We start from the raw sequence: 25334 nt of genomic DNA, 5'->3' as shown, positions 1-25334 counted from the left end.
TGCTTGTAATCCCAGCACTTTGGGAGGCCGAGGCGGGCAGATCACGAGGTCAAGAGATGGAGACTATCCTGGCCAACATGGTGAAAACCTGTCTCTACTAAAAATACAAAGATTAGGTGGGCATGCTGGTACCTGCCTGTAGTCCCAGCTACTTGGGAGGCTGAGGCAGGAGAATAGCTTGGACCCGGGGGGCAGAGTTTGCAGTGAGCCGAGATTGTGCCACTGCACCCCAGCCTGGTGACAGACTGAGACTCTGTCTCAAAAAAATGAAATAAAATAAAAATAAAATAGGATAAAAAAGTATACTAGGTTGCCGCTTCATGCAACCTAAAACTACAAGTGGAATGGCATCACCTTTACTACTTTGGATATATGTTATTTTTCTACATTTTGAAGCCAATCATGCATTGCAAGGCACTATTCTGAGAAAAAGTATATTGATAATCTATTGGTTTCAGGCATAATGTTTCAATGCAAAGTATAAACAGTGTATAAAGCAGATCTAGGATGAAAGAGGAGATAAGTGGATGTAGTCTGTAGTCTATGGTGTTAGATAAGGATAAAAAGTGCTTATCCTAGTTCCTGTGAGAGAAAAGCAACGGGAAAAAAGGGCTGTCATTAGTCATCAACTGAAACTCAATCTTAAAAGTTTGGCCTTTCCAAAAATCTGATTTGCTATTTCCCAAAGTGATATGAGGTTTGAAAATGAGATGATTGTGCCTGGAGAGGAAGTAGGTGTGGGTTTTGTGGCTTCCAGACAGAGGAAGCGAAAATCATTATGCCTCAAGCCAGGGTCATGTTTTCCCAGGCTTGGGGATGTTGATGGGACTTAGGCAAAGGCAAGAAGACAACCTGGTCGTTGGCCTTTTATTTTTCCTCCCTCAGGTCAGCCGCAAGCAATTTGGAATGGAGAAAGGCAGAAAGAAAAGTAAAGGAGACCCATCTTTTAACCTCTCAAAGCCTGGTTCAAGATGTCATAAATGCAGCTGCCAGAAATAAAGAGAAAGGAAGTGTATCAGAGTCTAAGAAAAGCAGAAGAGGAAGAGAGGCTTTGAAAAGCCACCATGGTAATCAGTAATCTCTTTGACATCTGGCAAAGAGATACATCTGCAGGGGGCAACTGGGATGAGTAATTGAACTTCGATTTTTACATTTTCACTGAATGTCTATGTTTAGCACCTAAATTTTAAACACAGAACGATTTTTGGAAATGCACTCTTCTCTGAGAGGTTGTTTCATGGGATACAGGAAACATCTGGAGTTAGATCAAGTAAGTTTCATGGCTGCCCAGACAACTGGTGTGTTTGTACTGTTTTGTTATGGTCCTACAATGGGTAGTTAAAATTCATTTGAGGGTCCCCCTAAATGTAAATGGCTATGCCAGCATTTCTCAGAATCCAGCCAGAAACAAGACAAAAGCTACCTCAAAACACATGTCAGACAAGGGAATAGAACGTAAATTGAGCACCTGCAATAGAGGACTGATTTATTTAAAGTTAAAGGACACCGTCCATGTATTAGAATTACTAAAGAACAAGAAATAATTTGTTTCAATATATCTTGTGATACTATGAGTAATACTTACATAGATAGAACTTAGTCTGTTTTCTTATTCCCTGGCTTCAGATAACCTACAACAAATTGAATCAGAAGTCAAGATAATTTGCCTAAATTGCCTTAAAATGATCCTTTTAAGGTCCATGTTTTAATCCTGTATGAGGCAAATTTGCTGGTTTGTAATTAGGTCCCCCAATTTTGCTTGACAATAAACCCAGAAGATGTATGCAAGGGTAGAAATGAGGTAACCATGGAAATAACAAATATTTATTAAGTACATATTTTAATAATGGTTACATTGGCATTATAGATTAGGAGCCTTAAAATAACTGATATGCCATTGCTTAGTTCATCCAAAATGAATTATACACAAAGTTATTTGTCACAATATTACTAATAACAAAGAAAAACTACAGTCAACTTAAATATCCCAATAGAAATTGTTCAAATTATTTTTAGGATTGATGTGATGAAATGTTGCATAGCTAATATAAATTATATCTTCAGAAACTAGGTAAAATAAACAGAATACTTACAATGTTAACAATAATTTCCCTTCGGGGGATATAAAACTGTGTATGAAATAATTTCGATATTGTATGTGTGAATACATATGTGGAGGGGAGCTACGTTTACAAAAGCAGGAAGATTCTTCTCATAAAATGTTACCAGTGTAGGGTCTTTTTAATATAGCTTAGTGGATGTAATGAGTAATGAGAGGGGCTATGGCAGAGATAGGAGACATTTATGGATGGACAAAGAAAAAGGAAAAGAATCTTTTCAGGAGAATATAACTCAGGAATAAATAGACAGATTAGTTTATGCAGCATAAAATTTGCAAAAACCTATAGACAAAAAATCGTTGTGTGTTTAAGTGCAACAAATTCCAACCAGACATGCAGATTCATAACAGTTAGCTAGGTTATTTGAATAAGAAGAGATTGATTAAGAGAACTCAAAATTTGCATTAATTAGGAAGCATTTTTTATTATTTGGTTTATTGTAAATAATAATATAGAAATAACAGGAGCAAAAATGATAATGGCTAATCTTCCAACAGGTGAGGCCAAGTCTCAGTGTAACTGCTTTGAATGAATTAACTTATTTAAACCTTAAAGCAACCATATGATTGTACAGAAGAGGAAATGGATAACTCTCAGTTAAAAATGCATTGATCCAGTACCAGGCTGTTTTGGTTAGCCTTGTAGTATAGTTTGAAGTCAGGTAGCGTGATACCTCCAGCTTTGTTCTTTTGGCTTAGGATTGACTTGGCATTGCGGGCTCTTTTTTGGTTCCATATGAACTTTAAAGTAGTTTTTTCCAATTCTGTGAAGAAAGTCATTGGTAGCTTGATGGGGATGGCATTGAATCTATAAATTACCTTAGGCAGTATGGCCATTTTCACGATATTGATTCTTCCTACCCATGAGCATGGAATGTTCTTCCATTTGTTTGTATCCTCTTATTTCATTGAGCAGTAGTTTGTAGTTCTCCTTGAAGAGGTCCTTCACGTCCCTTGTAAGTTGGATTCCTAGGTATTTTATTCTCTTTGAAGCAATTGTGAATGGGAGTTCACTCATGATTTGGCTCTCTGTTTGTCTGTTATTGATGTATAAGAATGCTTGTGATTTTTGCGCATTGATTTTTATCCTGAGACGTTGCTGAAGTTGCTTATCAGCTTAAGGAGATTTTGGGCTGAGACAATGGGGTTTTCTAAATATACAATCATGTCATCTGCAAACAGGGACAATTTGACTTCCTCTTTTCCTAATTGAATACCCTTTATTTCCTTCTCCTGCCTGGTTGCCCTGGCCAGAACTTCCAACACTATGTTGAATAGGAGTAGTGAGATAGTGCATCCCTGTCTTGTGCCAGTTTTCAAAGGGAATGCCCATTTTGCCCATTCAGTATGATATTGGCTGTGGGTTTGTCATAGATAGCTCTTACTATTTAACAGAGATATAGACCAGTGGAACAGAACAGAGCCATCAGAAACAATATCACACATCTACAACCATCTGATCTTTGACAAACCTGACAAAAACAAGAAATGGGGAAACAATTCCCTATTTAATAGATGGTGAGGGGAAAACCGGCTAGCCATATGTAGAAAGCTGAAACTGGATCCCTTCCTTACACCTTATACAAAAATTAATTCAAGATGGATTAAAGACTTAAATGTTAGACCTAAAACCATAAAAACCCTAGAAGAAAACCTAGGCAATACCATTCAGGACATAGGCATGGACAAGGACTTCATGTCTGAAACACTAAATGCAATGGCAACAAAAGCCAAAATTGACAAATGGGATCTAATTAAACTAAAGAGCTTCTGCACAGCAAAAGAAACTACCATCACAGTGAACAGGCAACCTACAGAATGGGAGAAGATTTTTGCAATCTACTTATCTGATAAAGGGCTAATATCCAGAAAATGAACTCCAACAAATTTAGAAGAAAAAAACAAACAACCCCATCAAAAAGTGGGCAAAGGATATGAACAGACACTTCCCAAAGAGACATTTATGCAGCCAAAAGACACATGCAAAAATGCTCATCATCACTGGCCATCAGAGAAATGCAAATCAAAACCACAATGAGATACCATCTCACACCAGTTAGAATGGCCATCATTAAAAAGTCAGGGAACAACAGGTGCTCGAGAGGATGTGGAGAAATAGGAACACTTTTACCCTGTTGGTGGGACTGTAAACTAGTTCAACCACTGTGGAAGTCATTGTGGCATTTCCTCAGGGATCTAGAACTAGAAATACCATTTGACCTAGCAATCCCATTACTGGGTATATACCCAAAGGATTATAAATCATGCTGCTATAAAGACACATGCACACGTATGTTTATTGCAGCACTATTCACAATAGCAAAGACTTGGAACCAACCCAAATGTCCAACAATGATAGACTGGATTAAGAAAATGTGGCACATATACACCATGGAATACTATGCAGCCATAAAAAATGATGAGTTCATGTCCTTTGTAGGGACATGGATGAAGCTGGAAACCATCATTCTCAGCAAACTATTGCAAGGACAAAAAACCAAACACCGCATGTTCTCACTCATAGGTGGGAGTTGAACAATGAGAACACGTGGACACAGGAAGGGGAACATCACACACCGGGGCCTGTTGTGGGGTGGGGGGAGGGAGAAGGGATAGCATTTGGAGATATACCTAATGTTAAATGACGAGTTACTATGTGCAGCACACCAACATGGCACATGTATACATATATAACTAACCTGCACGTTGTGCACATGTACCCTAAAACTTAAAATATGAAAAAAAAGTATTGATCCATAGATAGATAGATAGATAGATAGATAGATAGAGAGATGCATGTGTGCATGCATATGCATGTGGTAGCATTCAGCTAATAGGAAAGAGAGTTGAGATCTAGGCAATCTGACTTCAGTTGCCTACTCGTTATCATTGACAGTTATACTATATGTATTAGTCCGTTCTCATGCTGCTAATGAAGACATCCCTGTGATGGGGTGATTTATAAAGGAAGGAGGTTTAATTGACTCACAGTTCAGCATGGCTGGGAAGGCCCCAGAAATTTACAGTGACGGTGGAAGGTAAAGGGGAAGCAAGGCACCTTCTTCACAAGGTGACAGGAAGGAGAAGAGCAAGCAGGAGAAATGCCAGACGCTTATGAAACCATCAGATCTCTTGACACTCATTTATTATCACCAGAAAAGCATGGGGGAAACCAATTCCATGATTCAATTACTTCCACCTGGTCCCGCCCTTGACAAGTAGGGAATATGGGGATTACAATTCAAGGTGAGATTTGGGTGGGGCACAGAGCCAGACCATATCGTTACACTAACCCTTCTTAGTTAGAAGTATTTTTTTTCTAATTAAAGATATAAATAGCATTTTTAAATCTGAATGACTAATATAAAATATGCCCATACTTGCTAAATGAAGGAGGTTTTCTTATTGATTGAAATATCAAAATAAGATTTTAAAAATAAAATGAAATAAAAATGGGAGAATATAAGAGACTCACCATTGACTTTGGGTCTCTTCCTTCATGTAACTCACAGGCTCCCAAAGCTCTTATCTAAGATAGGGGTGAGTTACCCATCAGGACTGGGGAGGAAAAGGAGAAAGTTAAAGGAGATGTATAATAAGATAGAAGGGATTCAGGAACTTTGCACAATATTTTAGATAACTAACTATATGTTTTTGCATGCTGTAAATATCAGTGACCTGGGGCAAACTCATGTTCACTTTAGCGTTGTTGTTAAATTGGTTTGTGACATTTTGATAGCTGCCTGGCTTATTAGTGCTTCTGTTATTCTTGTTATCCAGTCATACAGAGTCTGATGCAATTGACCCTGTTGTAATTCTCATACTTAAACCAGAGTACACAGTTTTGTTTTACTCTTATTCTTATTAGGGAGAAAAATAAGTCAAGGAAAATAAAGAACTGACATGGTATAAATAAAAGACACTATTCTTTATTTCATAAATTGTTAATGATTAAAAAATAACAAATAGAAAAGTGTCAAGTGTCATTACATCACCATAGGATTTCAATAAATTCAAGATTTTATCCTTCTCTCTGATCTTTATTAGATCAACTTCAAAATTTATTCAATTATTTTCCTCCATTCTATCTATCAAGTACCTAATCTGATAAAATAATTCAAAGAGCTTGAGGTGTGGCATGCTCGTTAATTCACCAAGTATTTACAGAGAATCTGCTATGTGCCAGACACTGGAAAAATCCTAGGGCATACAGTTGTGAAACAGACAAATGTGGTTTTTTTTCATTGGATGATAACCCAAGTTTTTGGATGTGAGAAGGAAGCAGAAAAATTGAGTGTTTAAGAACTCAAGCTCTGAAATCAGCCTGCCTAGTTCAAATCCAATCTCCAACTTTTACCAACAGTAAACTTTAGGTAATCTACTTAGCCTCTCTATAAATATTCTATGTATTCATTAAGTGGGAAAAATATTAGCTAACTCACTGGGTTGTCTAAGAATATAATTTGAGGCCAGGCACAGTGGCTCATGCCTGTAATCCCAGCACTTTGGGAGGCCAAGGCGGGAGGATCACTTGAGGCTAGAAGTTTGAGACCAGCCTGGCCAACATGTTGAAACTCCAAGAACCTGTCTCTACTAAAACTACAAAAATTAGCCAGGCATGGTGATGCATGCCTGTAATCTCAGCTACTTGGGACACTGAGGCATGAGAATCACTTGAACCTGGGAGGCAGAGGTTGCAGTGAGCCAAGTTTGCACCACTGCACTCCAGCCTAGGTGACACAGCACAGTGAGACTGTCTCCAAAAAATTAAAAAAAAAAAAACAAAAAAAAAAACCAGGCCTGGAGTGGCAGCTCATGCTTATAATCCTAGCACTTTGGGAGGCTGAGGTGAGCAGACCCTTTGAGCCCAAGAGTTCTAGACTAGCCTGGGCAACATGATGAAAACCTGTGATATGATTTGGCTGTGTCCCTACCCAAATCTTGAATTGCAGCTCCCATAATTCCTGCATGTTCTGGGAGGGACCTGGTGGGAGGTAACTGATTCATGGGGGTGGATCTTTCCTGTGCTGTCCTAGCGATAGTGAATAAGTCTCACGAGATCTGATGGTTTTATAAAGGGGAGTTCCCCTACACAAGCTCTCTTGCCTGCTGCCATGTAAGACATGACTTGGCTCCTCAATTTGCCTTCAGCCATGATTGTGAGGCCTCCCAAGCCATGTAGAACTGTGAGTAAATTAAACTTCTTTTCTTTATAAATTACCAAGTCGCAGGTAGGTCTTGATTAGAAGTGTAAGAATGAACTAATACACCCTGTCTCTACTAAAAAATAAAAAATTTAGCTAGGTGTGGTGGTGCATGTCTGTAGTCCTAGCTACTCAGGAGGCTAAGGAGGGAGGATCACGTAAGCCTGGGAGGTAGAGGCTACAGTGAGCCTTGATGGCACCACTGCACTCCAGCCTGGGCGACAGAATGAGACCTTATCTCAAAAAAAAAAAAAAAAAAAAAAGACTAAGTTTGCACATGTAAAATACTTAGAATCGTGCTTTAGTACTGTGCAAATAGTAAATGATTCATAAATGTTAGTTTTATAACTTATTACAGTGAACATTTTTACCAGGGCCTCCAACTTAGTCATTAGAGGAGATAATTTGGAGTAGAGACCCTTTGCTAGTCCTCTACAAAGCTGTCTTCTTTATTAAAAAAAAAAAAAAAAAAAAAAAAAAACGACTCTGGATCCTGTGATTGGAGGCAAGAAGACCTGTTGATGTGTGGATCTGAATAGAGATTTTCAGAAAAAGATTGTTATCTTGTGATGCCTACTAGTAATACTCATCTGGACATTGCAGAATTGTGGAGAGAAATACAAATTATGGATGACAGAAAGAGATTTTAGCCAAGGCTCTAAAGAACAGCTTACCATTATCAACTGCTTAGCTTGAAATAGTTGCTCTTAAAAGCACTTTATGGCAATTAAATTGTTTCATACTCACAATATGGCCCTGGTAGTGAGTTTTAGTATTTTAAACATTTTGTGGAAGTTGTCAGAGTCAAAATAAATTCACTTGTGTTAACAACAAAACAAAACAAAAACCCGGAAAACAGAGCCAGAGAAGGCCATGAAGGATTATCATGCATGAATGCCTAGTAACAAAAACAATCACAAAAGACTACAAAAACCACAACCTTGCACGAAGGCCATCACTACCTTACACCAAAAAAACTGCTCAGCAACTGCCAGTCCAACCTTGGACTGATGCCACCTTTTTTTTTTGTTCCTTGTCACCAAGGATAATTATCTCAAAACAATTAGGAAATACTCTATATTTCCTGGAAAAACCTTTGTTTTCCTTTACCTCCCTGAAAAAACACATAGTTTACTATGACACCACTGTTCCCATTGCAACACCTATTCCCAAATAAACAACATTTTCTTTGAGAAATTCTCGCTATTCATTATTTAGATCAATGATTTCATAAATTAGAGAATGCAGGCATAAAGAAGTCAAATGAATTACTTAAGTTCTCACAGATAGAGGCAGAACCAGGCTTCTAACTTAGAGAGATGGAACCAGGCTTTAATACCTACACTCTGTTGCTTCTCTTTGCTTGCCAATCCAATTAAAATCAATAAAAAAATCCAGAAAAATGGATGTACCATCATGCTGTCATAGAGATGTTAGATGCTGAAAAACATGAATCACTTTCCTTATGTAGAAATCATAAAACTGCTATTCTGAAAAGAAAGCTAAGACATTATAATACATTTATGTAATATCGAGAAGAAAAATTTGAGAGCAAGAGAAAGACATTTCACATTCTGAAGAGGTAAATTCCAAATTGTTAACAGATAATAGGTAATCACGAATGAAAGGTATGAGAGTAAGTGCTCACTAAATGAAATACTGATGTTGCGTTGCTACAGTGTGGATCACTTTGGTTATTTCATTGATAGAAAACTGGAGTTTAGAACTCTCTTGGATTTTTAGGCTAATCATTTATCTAAAGTACATACATAGTCTGGATTGATAATTAAAAACCAGAGACATTGGAACTTTAATATAAGCAAGAACTATATAATGACCATAGTTATCCAAATCCTGGTTAGTGTCTGGGAGTTAATGAGCCAAAGTCTCTAAGAGTATGCAAGCTAGGCTAGATGACCCTTTGATAAGAGTATTACAGATCCAGAGCTGGATAGACTGTTTAGCCAACTAACCTGTAGATTGCCTTATAAACCAGAAAGTCAGGGAAATAATTAATTTCCTCATTCATCAAACCTCTATTGAGTATCTATGTATTCAGTTCTGTATTTTCCTTAGTAGAAAAATAAGACGTGGCCCTTTTTAGAAGATCACACCATCATTATAAATACAATATCTAGTGACACTAAAATTTTTCTCCCTGATTTGTGCATACCCTTAAACATCTAACAAAAATAAATAAATGATTGTGTTAACTTTTTTTTTTAGCAGAGTTGGGTGGGAGGAGATAAGTTTCACAGAAATTAAATGAGTCTAGTTCAAAATAGAAAAAAAAAACTATGAATCCTTAAAGATATGAACTGAATGCCATGCAGAAAAACAGAAGAAAACGTATTAAGAATGTGACATCCATAATTCTGCTGCCAAACACGTGTGTGCATGAAGGAGGGCACAGAGACACTCTCACCTGTGCCTGAGGACTGAGGCTGCTATCTAAAACAGGTATCCATTTGCCCTTGAACAATGAGGTCATCCCACTGTGTTTCTCTGACACTTCATTGACTGTGTAATGGCATTTGATATCGCTAAAATCTGGTTGTTCTGGAAGCACTAGTGCATTACAGCAGAGAGATGCATTGTGTATGATGAGTCATGCCCCACAAATTTGTGCTCAGTCTCTGTACAGTAAGAAAAAAAATAACAAGATCAAGTAACAGAGAACTGGGGAGGGAGAAAGTTCTCATTGCAGGCACAAGTACACCTTCACTTTGTGCAAGGTAAAGAGGGCTTACACATACTCAGTTTTCCACAGAGTTCTAGTAACTTTCAATAGTCCAAATCCTGGATCAGATGTTAGTCAAATAATAATTCCAATAGAGGAAAAAATATTTTTCATCTGCGAGTCACTTTTCAGAAGGGATCATGTCAAAACCTTGTTAGCCTCTTCCTGGTTACCCTGAGGTTTGGATGTTTGCCAGGAAGGAAGTAGAAGAATAAACATGACCAAGGCAAAGAGTTCGATGAGAAACCCTCAGAATTTTTGGAGAGAGAAGAGGAAAAACAATCTGAAACATGAGTATATCCAGAAAATCAGTTCATTTATGTAACCCAAGATGATTGGCAGATATTTTCTGGCTTTCATGAGTCAATCCTCAAACAAGAAAATGGACACACCACAAGGGAAAAAAAAAAAAAAAAAAAAACCTTAAAAGAAAATGTATATGTGACCTTCTTTACCATCCCATTATTTTTAAAGGGAAAACCCATTACCTGAGACCACTGTCATGGTTTGACAAAGCAAATCTGCTTAACACTCTTCAAACTCTGTTTTCTATAGAGTGAGATACCAGCATCTTTCCAGGACATCTGTGAATCCTCTAAGATCTGGCCCCAGCCTCTTTCCCATACTTCTTTCCTTCCGAAATTTCCTTCCATCTCCCCTACACTTCAGCCATATCCCTCTATGCAGAGTGCTCAAAGGAGCCTTTTCACATTTTCTCCTTTGGCACTGCTCACCTCTGAGTGGCATGCCTTCCACACCTCACCCATGTGGCAAAGTCCTCTCTTCTCTCAAAGCACAATTCGAATAGTCCCTCTTTATGGAAAGACATCCATGGGCAGCACCTACTCCAGTTCACTTTATCATGCACTCCACTTTTTTCACCATTTAATAAAAGCAAAGCTTTTTTTGCATTTTCTTTGGACCAGTCAAAATTACAAGACTCTTTTAATATATTAACTCACTTAATCCTGGCAACAACCCTGTGGAGGAGGTACTAACACTATCTCCATTTTACAGGTAAGGAGATTGAGGCACAGAAAGTGTAAATAATTTTCCAAAAATTGCATCACATGTACAAAATAGAGCTGGAATTTGAACTCAGTATATACTGACTAACTAGTTCTTTGGTTTATATCCCAATCATATATTCCATCATACTTGATTTCAAATATTTGTTGACTATTGTCTGCAGTTAAGTGTGAGTGTCTTGAGGGCAGGGTCTGAGCTATATTATGTGTATGTTGAACATCTTTTGCAGAGACTGCAGATAGCAGGTACTGGATAATAAATAATCAGTAAACCAGCAAAGCAGGCAAGAGTAGAAGGAGTATTATATACGTTTTGAAGTAAATAATTAAAGATGACAAATCACCCTCCAAATAACATTTTCTGATTTGAAAACTGTTCCAATTCTGGGTTTGTGCATGCATTTTTCCCCAAGTAAAGCAGAGGGCATGGTAAATGACATAACAGAATTAAGGAGGGAGCAAAGAGAAATGGAAAATAGTGATGATCTAAGAAGAGTAAGGAGAGACTCCCAGATTCAGAGAAAGACTGAAGCAGACTGCTAGCCTGGAGAAGACAGAGTATCCCAGCGCTGGCTCCAAGCTCATCTCTGTCTGATGTTAGGCTCTGATAACCACAGGTTTCAGGCAAAGGGAAGTACTGGGAGGGTTTTGTTTGAATGAGCTGATTTGCAGGGTAGTACATAGTTGTTTGGATTGAAGAAGACCAATGACCCTCTCCCTTGGGGGAGGCGAGGAACCTTGATGACGGCATCAGGCCTCTGCCTGACCATGAGGACTAGATCCAAGCCATAAGGAGAGGAGGCTCCAATAGTCCTTTTACAGAGGACACTTTGAGATACTTAATACAAATATATGCTGCTTCAGGGCAGGGGCAATAAAGAACCACTCAAATGGACAGAAGACTATTCTCCCCATTTAGTTGAAAATTAGAGTTTTACATCTACCAATTAAGACCTGCAGGACATGTGGCAATGTGTGCATTGGAGGCACTGGCAATGTCCTCGTGTTTCCCTGAAGAAGAACCTTTCAGCAGCAATTGTACCCTCTGTAGGAAGGGATATTTCAAGAGTGTCTCTGTTTCTTCATCACCTCCTTTCTTGCAAGTCTTCCTTATTAAAAGGCTGTTATCTGCTGGATAGGAATGGTGAGAGCCTGGCATCACTTGGTTTCTGTTTACCACTATGTACAATTTCTATACCACAAACGCAATGGGCCACACCTTCTTGTGTATTCTTTGTTTTTCCTTGTGTGTGTGTGTGTGTGTGTGTGTCTTGAACTGCACATTCTTAGTGAAAGATGTGGTCATTTTGAAGTCATTTTCAATGTGTTAAGCAGACTGACCATGTCTTCCTGCTGGTCTGCTCTCTCTGTTCAAACTTCTCCACCTAAACTTCAATGCATAATAAAATCAGCCTTTCATTGGGGGATCCAGTATTTTAAATAACAGAATGATGGATGACACCACTGCTTCAGCCTTGCATGAAAACTGCACGTTTCCATCAAAATATTAACAAGTTCATGATGTGTTTCCTTTTTGGCCCCTCATGGGTATTCTCCCTATAGAATAGAATCTGGAAGGAGGGAGAGTGGTCCCATGGCATATGGGAATCCACAAGGAACATCAGCTGAGAGCACGTCTGTAACAGTGTGCTGGGCCTTCACATCCACACTGCAGTGAGTGTCCACAAGGGAGCTGCAGCAAGGAAGGGAACTAAGTGCAGAAACTCTGGGAGGTGAGCCTGATGACAGACACGTTCACAAGCTCATGAACTGGACTCTCAAACGCAAGTGAGAAGACTTTGCTGGGAACTATGTGAGCAAGCAAGGGCCAAAGTCAGCAATATATGCGTTGAGTACTGAGATTAGTATCTCATAAATAGCCAAAGATTGGTCAGGCCTGGAGAAATGCAGAGTATGTGAAAGTCAGAAGCGAGCTGAGAAGAGAGTTCATGGCTAATACTCTAAGCTGTTCTATTCCTTCAGTGTGATTAACTTGTTATGTGAAAAGGGAGGCCCTGTGTACAGTGGCCTTGAGGTCTCTTGGAAAGAGTGTGGATTTCGGAGACAGAGCTCTGACTTTAAATAACATGTCTCCTATTAAAAGTGATGTGATCAGATGTAAATCCCTTAAATTGCCTGAGCCTCTCTTTCCTAGAGAGTATTTGAGCTGTGTCATCACTCTCTGCCTTCAATGACCATGCTAGTAAACATGATAAAAGTAAACACCTTTTGATACGAAATTATAATAAATAGAAAATCTACTAAACTTGAATCTTTATTTTGATTCTTTAAGAAATCATTTCAATATCACATAATACTATGAGCTCAGATCATAGACTTCAGGGAAAACATTTAAAAAAATCCTGAATGAAGGAAAAACGATTTGGGGAGAATCACCACTGGGCTACTTTTAAGTTATGAAACTGGAGTGAAGTTAGACAAACTCTCTGAAACTCAGTTCTCTCATCTGTAACATCAGACAAATAATGCATATATTAAAATCTTGAATTTCATGACCTAGCCTCATCTCAGCAAAAAATTAGCAATAACTTTTTGTAGCTCAAGACTTAATTTCTGCTTCTGAATGAAGGGGATAGAAATATCCAAAGGCAACATCTAGTTACAGCATTTGATGGGATCAAGAATAAAGATTTTTCTTTTCTGCAAGTGATTTAATCTGGTTTACCCAGTGGGAAAGCTCTAAAGGCTATCATTTTGTTTTCCTTAGTTGAAGCTATTAACTGTAATTGCTTTTGTTAATAATACTTTACTTATTATAATCAAAGTTCAATTTTTGCACTTATACCCTAGGGCCAGTTTGCAGAGGCACAATTTATAAATGGATGAAAAACAATTAATAACAACTAGAAAAATCATTAATGATCTTATCAACAAAGTGCTATGTAATCTCCAATTGCAAAATCTTGCACAACACATAAAATAGAACACACAACCTCAGCTAGTGCTGTGGGCTTTCCTAGTAATGACCAAACAGAGTATTTCAATAGCAGAAAAATAACGCCTCTGAGGGCACTCTCCTCCTGGGCTTAACAGGGGATGTTTCTATTAATCTACTGAAGGTCAGATGCAGCTTATTATAGTCCTGTGGGGTGTGAGCCTTCAAAGAGCTAAACTACAATAATTTAAAAAGAAAAATATTCCATCATCTTTCCTCCAAAACAATCCCCTGCTATAACCACCAAGAGATTATATGATCAGGCTACTACCTCTCTCTCACACCAGCCTAGCCCCTTGCTCCTTAAATGCCCACTTAACTCTAAACTCCAGTTTTATTCCTGAAAAAAGCTTAATGTTTTTTGCCTAGAACATTTTATTAACTTTCCCCTTTGCTGGGAATAACTTCCATGGATGCCTTATTCTTGTATTTAAATCTCAGCCCTAAGATAGGTCTCAGGTCTTCCCCTAACCCCACTTCGAATGTTGCTGTCAAAAGCCCCAGTATTTGTTGTTGTTGTTGTTGTTGTTGTTGTTTTTTGTTGTTGTTTGTTTTTTAATTATACTTTAAGGTTTAGGGTTTGTTTATCATATCACTATTTGAAATTAATGGATTCAGTGTCTGGTTTGTCTTGCTCACTACTGTATTCCCAGTACCTTGAACAGGGTCAGAATCATAGTAAGTTCTCAATAAATACGTGTTGAATGAATGGTCTAGTTGATGAATTAATGAATTCCCACTGGCTGCTGGACAAAGCAAATAATTACTTACTCATGCCATTTTTCTCTAGTGAACAGCGGTTACCAATGACTCCTTCCTCTCTCCTCCTCTCATTCCTTCCATCCCCTTTCTTCTCCCTCTCCCTATAATCTAATTGCTAAAAGCACAGGCTCAAGCGTCCAGCAGCCTGTGTTTGAATTTAGACTTCATTTACATGTAGGTCCATGAAGGCAATCATTGTCATTTTTTGTTCACAATATATTCCTGGGACTAGCAGAGAGCTAGCATCTGCTCAATATTTCTTTATTACCAAATAAGAAAAAAAATGCATGAATGAATAAGTGCTTTCTACTTTTCTTCTTTCTAGCTGAGTGAGGTCAGATAAGTTACTTAACCTCTTTAACTACATTTTTCATCAGGAACAATTTAAAACTACTATTTGCCACATGGTTTTATTGCAAGGATCAAATGAGGCCAGATAGGCCCAGGGATAGTAAGCTTTCAATAAATAGTTAAGGATTTATTATCAAAATGTTCTCCATTCATACTTAAAATATAAGTACAAGCTTTGGACCAATCATTCTGCTTGGATGCTTTTTAACCCTGCAGGAAAGTATGACCTTGCTTCCAAGGCATCATGTTCCACTGCCACAAAACTGAAGCTAGAGCTCTATGCAACCTCAGCCCATGAAAACAAGGCTTGGAATGTCACTCTCCCTGGGGTCTCCAATTCACTTCCCAAGACCCTAGGCATCCCCCACTCAACAAGGCCACGTTTTTCATAATGGAGATTCTTACTTTGAATTTCTGAATTTGCCTTCTCATCACATAAGATTTCTTCTTTGATGCCACGTCAGTTGGAATGAGTTTTACTGAATATCTGACTGGAAAGAAGTCATTAATTTATCTACTTGCTTTTCTCATAAACCCAGATAAGGAACAAGTAGCCAAAAATAAGACCAAGTATGGCTTCATGTTACAATGTCAACATGGGTCACTGGTGCTGAGCTGTTTGTGACTGTACACCCCATCCCATCATAGACCCACTTACTTATACTTCAAGCCTTAGCTTAGGCATTAGTCTCTTTGTAAAATTTTTAAGTCTCAAATATTATAAGCCAAGTAGAACCCTATTCTACATATCCAGAACTTCTTATACATTCTTTCATTCAACAGACATTTTTTTTTTTTCCAGAACCTACATGTACTGCGTTGCTCTGGTGTTTGTTTGTTTGTTTGTTTGTTTGTTTGTTTGTTTTGAGACAGAGTCTTACTCTGTCACCAGGATGGAATGCAGTGGTGCAATCTCGGCTCACTGCAACCTCCACCTCCCGGGTTCAAGTGATTGCCCTGCCGCAACCTCCTGAGTAGCTGGGATTATGGGTGCGCACCACCACATCCAGCTAATTTTTTGTATTTTAGTAGAGACGGGGTTTCACCATGTTGGCCAGGATGGTCTCGATCTCCTGACCTCATGATCTGCCTGCCTTGGCCTCCCAAAGTGCTGGGATTACAGGCATGAGCCACTGCACCTGGCCTCTGTGATGCTCTTTCAGACATCAGTTATATGGTAATGAAACACAACAACAGGGACGACAAAACAGGCAAAAATTTTTATCTTCAGAAATCTACATTATGATAGGAGAAAAAGACAATAAAGTAGAAAGATAAATAAGATAAAAAATGTTTTGCATAGTTTCTGAGCAGAAAGGTAAAACAAGGTACAGAGATAGATGTCCAGGGAGATATAATTTTATTTAGAGTATCCTGGAAGGTCTCAGTGATTAAGGTGACATTGCAGTAAAGACCAGAAGGCAATGAAGGGTGGGCACTGCATATCCCTGTCTTATCACCAACTACATCACAGTAATGTCACAAAAGGGTAAGTAAGTGGGTGTATGATGGGATGGGGTGTACAGTCACAAGCAGCCCAGCACCAGTGACCCATGGTGATATTGTAACATGAAGCCATACTTTGTCTTATTTTTGGATACTTGTTCCTCATCTGGGTTTATGACAAAAGCAAGTAGATAAATTAATGACTTCTTTCCAGTAAGATACTCAATAAAATATTGAAAGAAGAAGAAGAAAGGCCTTCCTTGTTCTTTTTCCACAATCACTTAAGTTCAACTTAAGTTCTCCGAAGGAGAGGGTCATATCTACTCATAATGTTATCCCTGGAGCTTAGCTTAGGGTAGAGAATGTACTGTGTGTTCAACACATGTTTGCGAACTCCTCTGCTGTTCTGCTGGTCACAGCCATGTTACCCTTCAGGGGCCAGGCCCTGTCTCACATTTGTGTACTGTGGAAGTTGCATACACCAGAGTAAAGTCACATTTTTTCAGACCCAGCCAAAATAGGGCAAGGAAAGCTGGAAGGAGAGGAGGTCCATATTTACATGTAGGAGATATGAATTGTTTCCAAGGACTTTCTAAAAACCCTTCATGCATCTCCTGCTTTGATAAATTTTATCATTAGACATTCTTAGGACAGCACTGATTCAGATCAGAAGTTTTCAGAACACTTGCCCAGTAAGGGCATCTCCACCAATAAACTGGCCACAACTCTGGCTTTGAACCTCTGATGAACTCTGTTTCTAAGCCACTTATGTAAATTGCTATTTTAAAATTAAACTCCCCTTTACCCTTTCTCACTGAATACACTAGTGGTTTGCGACCTCATGCATTCCAGATTATAATCCTTATTTCTTTTTGGGATTAAACCCAACATATTTAGAGATAATTTTCTCTAGTGTCTTTTTTTTCCAAGGCTGACAGTAATTTCCAGCTATGACCACTGCCAGCCTTTCTCATCTCTTGCCGAACACATCTGCATTCCTCATCACTGAGTTCCACTCACTTTCTTGAGAGAACTATCCAGAAGAGCACTAAGGAATTGAATAGCCAGGTCGCCAATCTATAATGGGGTACAAAAAATGTCTGAAAATATAACTTGATAGAGAAAATCTCCAATTCATTTTTGTTTGTATGGTGAGGCAGATGAATTTTATAAGCTGTAAAGAGGTGAGGGTTATATCCTCAAGGGTCATACTTCCTAATGCTTGATCATCATCATACCACATATTAGTCCATTTGGGCTTTTATAACAGAAGATCATAAACTGGGTGGCTTAAGCAATAGGCTTTTATTTCTCATAGTCTGGAAGGTGGGAAGTCCAAGATCATGGCTCTGGCAGGTCTCCGTATCTGGTGAAGGCTTTCTTTCTCTCTTGGAGACTACTAGCTTCTCCCTGTGTCCTGAGATGGCAGAAGGGAGAGAGAAAGAGAGACTCTATTTTCTCTTCTTCTTTTTATAAGAACACTAATCTCATTATGAGAGCGCAACTCTCATGACTTTATTTAAACGTAATTATCTTCCAAAGGCCCTATTTCCAAATACCATTACCTTGGGGGCTAGGGCTTGAACATATAGATTCTGAGCAAGTGCAAACATTCAATCCCTAATAAACTTCCTTGTGCACAGAACTGTAGATGAGAATAATTATAAGATGCACCACTTCTAAACTTTCCTGAATGTAAAATGAGCAAAAATTAAATAAGTAAAACTCTTAGCATGGCTCAACTGGGCAAAATTTATTACCCAATTCTGAGGCTTTGAACTGAAGGCTTTATTTATTATTTACTTTAGACAGTAAAAGAAGTCTCACACAGGTGGACTCACACAGAAAATAATGTTCATCAGTCATTATTGTCATAATAATGCTGCTTTACCAACTACTATCAAATATTAAAGGCATTCACAATAAGCAGTGATTTCTCATTCACACATCGGTGGTCAGTTGGAGTTCAGTTAATCTAAACTGGTCTTCACTGCACTTGACTCTGACTGTGGGTGATAACAGCGGTTACCCTAGGTATGTTCACAGGAATAGGCAGGAGCACATGAGGGCAAGGGCATTTGAAGTTCTGCCAACACGTCTGCCATTATCCAATCCTTTGTGAAATTGTGAATTGTCCAAACCAGTTGATTCCAAAGAAAGGGGCAGGGAGGTAAACTCTACTCATTGAAAAACCATTGCAAGGGTATGCATATGTATGAAGAATTGGGATTTATAATCCAACCTACCACACATTCCATTGCATTTGAAAGCATTATTCGAAGAGCTACAATGCTTATGTTCAATAGTTAAGGACTATTAAAAACTAAATATAATTCATAACACAGTGAATTTTGTAAATCCTAGGTGCTTATAATTTGCTTATAAGAAACAAAGGTGCCGGGCGCGGTGGCTCAAGCTTGTAATACCAGCACTTTGGGAGGCTGAGGTGGGCGGATCACGAGGTCAGGAGATCGAGACCACAGTGAAACCCCGTCTCTACTAAAAATACAAAAAATTAGCCGGGCGTGGTGGCAGGCGCCTGTAGTCCCAGCTACTCAGAGAGGCTGAGGCAGGAGAATGGCGTGAACCCGGGAGGCGGAGCTTGCAGTGAGCCAAGATTGCGCCACTGCACTCCAGCCTGGGTGACAGAGCGAGACTCCCTCTCAAAAAAAAAAAAAAAAAAAAAAAGAAACAAAGATATAGCCTTATTTTTATTTTTTTTTAGCATGGCTTAATATATTTGAACCTTTCTTTTTGAACTTTTATCTTTATTATGGAAGCAATATGGTTCTGTGGGAAGAATGTTAGTGGGATTTCAAATACTCAGATTCTAGTCCTAGATTTACCACTAATTAACTCTGAGACAATCAGCCAATTATCTGAACTTATCTTGGCCATGTTCTCCTCTTCCGGAAGGGTTTGGGCTGGTTAGTTGCATTTCCTTCCATCACTACAACTCCATGAGCTTGTGTTTACTGACATGGAAGTGGGCCAATAGGCCTTGCTTCATCTCCTTCTTTTTATTCCAAAAAGAAAATTATTGTTGCATCATATTAAGAGTTCCCAGTACCAAAAGTACATGTGTGAACAAAAGCGGGAATCTTATCTAAAGTCGTGGACAGCATTTAAACGTTTTTCAGATGAACCAGAGTTAAGCGGGCCCTCGATTTCCTGGCCACACACTGTCAATGTGGAGGATCTCTGGCCATGAGTTAAAGGTCACCCATGATACCAAATCGCAAATTGTGTTGAGAATGGAGAGCGTTTGCAAAGCTGGAATGAATACACAAAACATGTTTATTTACATCACTCAGGTTTGTATGGAAACCCAAAGTACAGTTTGCAAATACGATGGTATTCGTCTTCCTGAAATTGGCACAAATTACAGATGTTTGTTTGAGAAGTTAATAATTTCACATATGCTTTTGACAGTGACATATCAGCAAACAAATTTTATAGAGCATTGCACACACTTCTAACACACCACAGCTGAGGTCTGATTCAAGCTAAAACCCCAAGTGACTATAAACCAAACAATTATTTTTTTTAGCCCTAATGTGTTTGCTTCCTAATGACCCACAGCCTTAAACTCACACTGAGCAGGACAGCATAAACTTTCTTTTTTTATGCTCCAGGCCCCAACAGGGCAAGGCACATTCTGGAAGACTACTTGTGGGTGACCAAAGTGCAATTTAAAACATCAGCAGCCTTTGATCAGGGCAGCTTGCTTACTTTTAATTGTTTCCAGAGTGCTTGTTTGAAAATTTGTTAGATTACACATCACATGCAATGGGAATTGATGGCTGAATTCCCTGCCTTAATCCTTGGCTCAGAAAGGAGTTATGCTTACTTCAGTTACACTTAGGAGACTGAGTTTTTGGCCCAGCAACATAAAGGTGATTTCAGTTGCTGTCTCTTTTCACCCATACCCAAAATAACAAGAAATGAACTGAGAGATCCTTTAGGAAAGTGTGAGGTAATTGGTTGCTGGCTACTCTTTTTTTCTGGCTGCACTAACTTTAATCAAAGATTCTTTTTTTACTTCTTCATGGGTATTAGTGGATACAAGATCTTATAAGGTTTTCTCCTTAAAAAAAAATAGCAGATAGAGCACAATTAGTATCAAAGAAAACTTCCTTAAAACCAGATATGTCAAATTCTTTCAACGCTTAGAGGTGCAAATCAATATCACTGGACACTAAGTTAATGAGTGAGAGAATCCTTTCCTTAGCAACCCCAAGCTCAGCACTTTTCCCATCTAACCTTCATAACCTCCTTGGTTGATCTGACAGAAGTCAACAATGACTTTTGTGCAGATAATGTTCAAAGTTGCATCCACACTTCTGACTACCAACTGGATATAAATCACTGACTAGATGGTGGTGACACATGCATCCCAATTTTCATGTGGCCAATAATAAGTTGATTGTCCTGACCCACTCCCATCCCATACCCAATCCCATTTCTTTCTCATTTTTAATTTTGTAAATGGTCCCACCATTCTACTATTCCAGTCACTGCTGATAACTTATGAATTCTTTCAACTGCTTCTTGTCTCCTGTATCCTACATTCAGTGATACCAGGCTCTTTTTATTATGTACCCCCACCCCTATGGTTTTCCCAAATTCACCCTACCTTTCTGCTCACAATATACCAAACACAGATTCCTAACAGCTCACAATGCACCAAAAACAGATTCCAAACATGACCCTGAGTTTTCTAAATTGCCTATTACTAATCCATCCTATATTTTAACATCAGGATTATTTTCCTTAAACCCATCTGATTATGTCAGTTTCAAATTAAAGTTAATTAATATTGTCTATACCACAAATGTTAAACTGCTAAACTCCTAAGACTGTCATTCTCCAGTTTTACACTGTATCTTCAACCGTGCTCTCTGCCAGTGTGGTTAATCCTGGGTTCCAGTGATAAATTATTTGCACAGCATATGATATGCTCTAAAATTCTGTTTTTTTTTTTTTTTTTTTTTTTTTTTTTTTTATCTCGGCTCACTGCAGGTTCCGCCCCCCGGGGTTCACACCATTCTCTTGCCTCAGCCTCCCGCAGTAGCTGGAACTACAGGCACCCGCCACCTCGCCCGGCTAATTTTTTGTATTTTTAGTAGAGACGGGGTTTCACCGTGTTAGCCAGGATGGTCTCGATCTCCTGACCTCGTTGATACTTAGCACCTGCTCCTTACTTTGCCTCCTTCAAATCCATCTTCCAAGACTCAGTTGAGACGTGACATCTTTTCTGAATCCTTAAACCAGGACTGAAAGTATGCTCCTATTCTGTGCTTTTGAGGAATCTAGTAAAAGCATGTATCATTAAGGTAACCAACCATCCCTGTTTGCAGGATGCTTTCTCTGTTTTATGATCTTAAGTTCTGTAACCAGGAAATCAGGTAGGCCCAAGCAAACCAGAAGGGTCAACAGTCACCCTTGACATAGTATGTGGTCACTGCATGTCTGTTTCATCCACCAGACTGTGAGATGCTTAAAGTCTCTTAGAAGTTTAATTTATCTTTGTAGCCCTAAAATTTAGTTCAATGTTTGCAAAATAGTGAACTAGTCGATTTAATATTGTAGTAACATTTTGCTCTTTTCTGTTGAATCCTCAAAATCTTTGGAGGATGTCAACATTAACTTGAATATTTTTTATCCATGAAGAGAATACATCCAAGAGAAACTTAGCGATCTGCCCAAACTTAAACAACCAGACTACACACAGATGTTTTTCTGATTACTAAACTATGCTTATTTCACCATGAAAACTGAGTAAATCATTGGCTGGAATATTCTGTGGTGTGTTAGATTGAGTATTTTTCTACACACAAATTGATTTAGGGAGGAAAATGATTAAAATCAGATAAGCAGTTAATTACCAGCCCTTCCACTCAATTAAATTTTGGAATAGCTATTTGTTTGAATTAGACATCTTCAAACAAGATTGACTGCCTAGATATAACTAGTACAACCAAAACAACAGAAAATTAAAATAAATGTTATTTTCTCAGGAACTAAATGAGATAATTTAGAAAATGAGACTATTGAGATTTTCCAGTTAACATATTTATAAATCACAACCACACACCTATTGTTTAATCCAGTGGTTCTCAAAGGGGATTATTTTGCACCAGGAGTCAGTTGGCAATGTCTGGAGACAGTTTCAGCTGTCACAAGCGGAGGGGTAGAGATCAGGGATGCTGCTGAATATCCCACAATGCACAGAACAGCATATCCACCACAAAAAGTCATCCAGCCCAAGGTGTCAGTAGTATGAAGATTAAGAAACTCTAATTTAAACTGACAAGTAGGTAGGAAATGTTATCACATACATATTTTAATTAACTCTATTCCAAGAAGAGAAATGTTAACAGAAAATTCCACAAATACATTTTTAAAATATATGTAGATTTTATGCACATAAATGTATGTATGTACATATATTATACATATGGATAAACCAAACCATATAGTATGTGGGGTATTTTTTGTTTTGTTTTTTTTTTTCTGAGACGGAGTCTTGCTCTGTAGCCCAGGCTGAAGTGCTCTGGTGCAATCTTGGCTCATTGCAACTTCCGCCTCCTGGATTTAAGTGATTCTCCTACCTCATCCTCTCAAGTAGCTTGAATTACAGGTGCCCGCCACCATGCCCTGCTAATTTTTGTATTTTTGGTAGAGACAGGGTTTCACCATGTTGGCCAGGCTGGCCTTGAACTCCTGACCTCAAGTAATCCGCCCGCCTCGGCCTCCCAAATTGTTGGGATTACAGGCATGAGCCACTGTGCCCAGGCAGTATGTATTTTTTAATGGTGTAAGTAAAGGTGATATTTATACAGTTCTGCTGTATCAACAGACAAAACTTTTTATTTCTTTAAAAAATATATCTTTTTTCTTGTTCTTATAATGAAAAAAAAACAGGCTTACTACAGATATCATTACTCAAAAAGAAAACATTTTTTAAATTCTATAATCCAACCATTGAAAAAGAATGAAAGCATTTTAGCTTATTTGCTTTACTCTGTAATTTGCAGAATTAAAAAAAAATTATACTTACAAAAACAGTTTTGAATCATGCTTTCTTTACTTAACATTATATCATGAAATAGCCTTCTAAAAATGTCATTTTACTATTGAACAAATTCCATCACATGAATACACCATAATTTATTTAATAAATCTCCTAAAGTTGGATATTTGAAATTTTTTCTCTATGTTTTGCTATAATAAATAACACCATGATGAACATTCCTGTACATAAATCTTTAGTCCCTTCTCTGATTATTTACTTGGGATAGATTCCATGAACTAAAATGTTGGGGTCAAAATGAAGCCATTTAAGGTTTAGGATTTCAGTGATATAATCCATAAAACAGAAATAATAAACTATGGCCTCTCCCTAGTCCACAGTATAAAAGGGTCACGGAACAGTGATTTATTAACATAAACCAGAGACTAGGCATCCAACTGTGAAGTTATCTCTACATGTGCAAATATAGGTGGGGGGCAGAGAATACACAAAGGCCCTGTTACAGAAATAGACCTGTTCATGTTTATTTTTTATTTGGTTCACAATCTATGAGTCAGAAAACCCTCTTTTCAGGTAGAATGTGACAGAATGTGCCAAAGAGAGCTATATGAGTGATTCCCACTTCCCACAAAGGTATAGCAAAAGAAAAATTCAATTTCAGCTTATATTTACTACAACATACATATATACCATTCAGTATTCATTTAGTGAAAATTTACTGTATCCTCCTCGACACCGTGCTATCTTTGCCTCTTTGTTGTACATTTTGTTTCTAGCCCTTATAACAGTTCTGAAGTATTATCTCCATTGCGTAGATAAGGATGCTGAGCATCTGAGAGTATTAGGTAAATTGACTATGTAAACAGATTACTAAGTAAACAATCTTATTTAAACACTCATTTGTATGATCTCTAACCAATTGTTCCGAAACTCGACACTGCCCTTCACGTTTATAATATTTCTAATCCCACATATAAGAGCCTACTGAATGGAATTACATAGATAAAAGAATTAATACCTTCTTTCACTCTAATATGCTTCCAAGCATGACTACTAATTCGTCATCGTAGTCCATCAAGCTACACTAGATCTCCTTTGTAGGCCTGGCACTGCAGATATCACCCAATCTCATTTACACTGACTCAGAGACCTAAGGAAATGCACCTGAATTCTCACTTTGAAAACTTCATGCTGGAGAGGGATTTGAAGTATGGCATTCATTTTAGGCTACAGCCTTGGAGACGTGAAGCTGTCTCATTTTCCTCATGTGTAAGGAAACCATTCTCAATAACATGGGATCAGTTGTCCCGAGAATAAGAAACCACCACCATTCTGCGAGAGCATTGTTAGGTACAGATTTTGTACAAGCTGCCAAATGCAGAGAAACTGTGTGGGTCTGAGCTCTGTTTTCTGTTTTCTTTTTTTTATTTTTTAATTGGTTGAACTTCAGAATTTTCTTTCTTCTGAATTTGTCTTTCAGATTCTTTCTCTTGGCCAAATGCATAAGAAGTGAGTTTTTTCTTCTTGTTCCTTCACTATTTCTCTTCTCCATCATGATAGAGCTATATTTCCCAGCTCCTTCTCTCCCACCTACCCACCTATTTATCACCTGGGGCTGAGGGGTGGGTTGCCTTTCTCATTTTGACTGAGTTATTCAGGCACACCCCGTGAATGACACTCACATACAATTTG

At 38.2% G+C, this 25334-nt stretch overlaps 1 long non-coding RNA gene across 1 annotated transcript in view; it reads right to left on the bottom strand.

Moving 5' to 3' along the window:
- LOC131381603 (uncharacterized) overlaps positions 1–15634 on the bottom strand; it is a 56116-nt gene extending 40482 nt beyond the window's left edge. Inside the window, exons 1-2 of the long non-coding RNA XR_009210456.1 lie at positions 15566–15634; positions 5595–5677 (exon numbers count right to left, since the gene is read on the bottom strand). This is a non-coding gene — a long non-coding RNA (uncharacterized LOC131381603). The remainder of the gene's footprint in view (positions 1–5594; positions 5678–15565) is intronic.
- Positions 15635–25334: the final 9700 nt, after the last annotated feature.

This window comes from Hylobates moloch, unplaced genomic scaffold, assembly GCF_009828535.3.
Source record: "Hylobates moloch isolate HMO894 unplaced genomic scaffold, HMol_V3 SCAFFOLD_17, whole genome shotgun sequence".
Lineage (NCBI taxonomy): Eukaryota > Metazoa > Chordata > Mammalia > Primates > Hylobatidae > Hylobates > Hylobates moloch.
The sequence above is the reverse complement of the archived record's forward strand: the minus strand, read 5'-3'. Positions and strand labels throughout refer to the sequence as shown.